The sequence below is a fragment of the Camelina sativa genome, chromosome 19, assembly GCF_000633955.1.
Source record: "Camelina sativa cultivar DH55 chromosome 19, Cs, whole genome shotgun sequence".
Lineage (NCBI taxonomy): Eukaryota > Viridiplantae > Streptophyta > Magnoliopsida > Brassicales > Brassicaceae > Camelina > Camelina sativa.
In genome coordinates, this window is record NC_025703.1 from 21,756,134 (window position 1) to 21,759,395 (window position 3,262).

The following is a 3,262-nucleotide window of genomic DNA, read 5'->3' on the forward strand; positions in this document are numbered from 1 at the left end:
ATTTGAATGGTTAGAGAATTTTAATTCCATAATATACTAATGTATTAATAATTATTGATTTTTAACCATTTTATTTAAAACCTACCAAAACAAAATTATGGTACAAAAGTTGGTCCACGAGTACTCCTCTTTTAATATTATAGATATAATAAATCACACAATTGGTTGATTTGATCGAAATTTACAAATATTAATAAACATTTATTTATCATTTTTTTTGAAATTTAATCCTACTGAATTATTAATCACGTAAGAGATTTGAGCATTTAATGTTGAGCATAATTTGCAACGAAAAAAATAGTGTCAAAGTGCAAATTTTCTTGCCATGGACTCGTTCGTGTTTGTAAACACCTGCAATGAACATTTAGATTTTGAATATCGTTATCTTCATGTTGGTATTTGTAATTTGCATATGATTTTGTAAACACATGCTAATTAAGGATGTTGGTATTCGTTGATCCCTATGATGAACAACTGGATTGAGTTGTGGTTAGGCCTGAAATAGCAGTCAAAACCCAGTGGCAAGAAAAAAGAAGTGTGATCACTGAGGTCTTCTTGAGAAGGTACTTTTCTGATGTTGTAGCCTCCAAAAAGAACTCCCATCGAATAGTGAAATATCCATTCCAGTTTCTACGAGTCTGGTGGCTGTGAGAACCATGCAGGTCGTGTGTGTTTTTGATGCGGCTTTTGGCATGAGTGAGAACATCTCCAAACATTGTTAGGGCCTCAAGCTTCTTCTTGGCTACATCCTTCTCGACCTCATCTTCATCTCACTCAACCTTCTTTTCATTTTCATCTTCCTTCTCCACCCCATCTTCATCTCCCTCAACCTTCTTCTCATCTTCATCTTCCTTTTCCACTTCATCTTCATCTCCCTCAACCTTTTGAATATCTGATACACAAATGTGAAAATGTTTGGATTCGTACTTGGTTTGCTCATTATTGTTATCTTCATAGTAAAAAGAGATTATAATCTAGCCTTTTGATTAGTGTGAAATTTATTTTCGTTGTAATAATCAGAAAAATATATTGAGATCAGATTTTGGATGTGAGATTACAATGTAGTGTGAACTAGTGACTCAATCAATTAAACTTTTTATACCGTTTTGGTTAAAAAAACAAATACAAATATGCAATTAAAGAAAATCCTTTGTAAAAGAAAAATAAAAAATTTTCTTCAAAAAGAATACATTTGTAATTAAAGAAATTCTACAATTTATAAATTATTAAATCTGCTGAAAATAATTATGAAATATTATAAGAATATTTCTAATGATAATGTAACAGATGACAAAAAAAATCATATAGTACAAATTATATAAAAATCTTACAAAAAAAGAAGTGATAAGGTTTTTCTTAAAAAGAATAAACTTCCATAATTTAAGAAATTATATAATTTGTATCAGTTTTCTCATCAAACAAAACACACAACTCTTCAAAAATATCATCTTTGGTTCAACTTCATTCTATTGGTAAAACTTATATTTTTATTATTATTATCATTTCTTATAATGTTGTCCTAGATATATAGTAAAGCTACAAGATAACTCATAATTCTATAGTGTGTTTTTTTTTTTCTCTTATATGGTTTATCATGATGACGAGAACGTTTTATTTCTTATGTTTTATCTTTCTTTTAAAGTTTGTCATGTTATTTTAACCACATACCCCGTGCTACAGCACGTGGTGACATATGTTGTAATTAATTTATGTATTTTTATAATTTTGAAATTTTATATAGTGTTAAGTAGTATATTTTGTTTACCTACATGGTAAAAGTTAAAACATATTTAGATAAGTATGTTGTTTAGAGATCGTTAATCCTTTGCACGGTAACAAATATACAATGATTGTTTGCAGTTTTTAAGCGATATCGGTATAATTATAGGTGTTAAATCCAAATATCATATTTTAATTTGGTTTTAGTTTGGACTATTGCACGTATATAACCTATACGTAACTATTTTAGAATGGCAAGACATCTCATCCCATTCCGTCTTATCCTGTCTCAACCTGTTTCATCTCGTCCCTACCTGTAGATTTTTTTATTTCCCATAACTATTCTCTTTTAAATAATTAACTATTAGACATTTTTTCTCCTCCAAATTTTTTGGAAGAACATAACTAAATTTTGTGTTTTCCTCACATTTTTTACATAGAATTTATTTTCTTCTGCAATAGAAGATTTGTTCATAGTAAATAAAATAAAAAAGCTACTTATTAATATTCAATTTTTGTATAAATATATAGTAATACAATATAGTCAACCAATTGTAATTATTGAATTTTATAGTTTTAAATACTTATTTTAGGGAAATTACTATTTAGAAATACAAATATAAATTGAAATTTCTTTGCTTCTTTTTTAGTTTTTTAAAAAGAAATTTTAATATTTTTTCTTAAACAACAAATGTAATCCATGAAATAGTTTAGTTACATAAATATATATTATTTTTTATGCTTACAAAATATATTAGTTACATAAGATCTTTTTAAAGATATTTCTTGCATATCTTGTGTTTCAGAGAGTATTTACAAATAAGTTGATTATAGATATATTTTATATATCCATTAAAATAAATTTAAATTGATTTTTATTAATTTTCATATCTTATATATTAATTAACTTTATATTATTAAGGCTATAATGAATACTTACTATTTTAAAATATATTTTAAAGTAATTTGATTTTTTTTTAATTGTTTTGTAAAATTAAATTGGATTGTTTATTTGTTCCTACAATTGTGAGGAAAAATATGCACAAATATTAACTGTAATTTCTTTTATTGTTTTCTTATTTTTTTCCTAAAATATTTAAAACGAATCATAAATATAGATTTGATTTATTATGTATTTGAACGTTTTCCTTATTTAATTATGATGTATATGTTTTCCTTAATTAAATATTCTAACCAATTAAGATTTACGCAAGATTATGATTGATTTAATACATAATAAATATATTTGAAAGATAATCGGGTCGACTAATCGGGTATTAAATGACCCACAAATATCCGACTTAATCTGAAAGGTTAGAGATTTTTATTTTAATGATATACTAATGTGTGAATAATTATTAATTACTAAGCTTTTTATTTAAAAATTACCAAAACAAAGTCATCGTCCAAAAATTGGTCCATGAATAATCCTGCTTTAATAGTATAGATATAAAGGTAAAGGAGATGACCCTCTTACATTTTTTTTTTTTTTTTTTTTTTTTTTTTTTTTTTTTTTTTTTTTTTTTTTTTTTTTTTTTTTTTT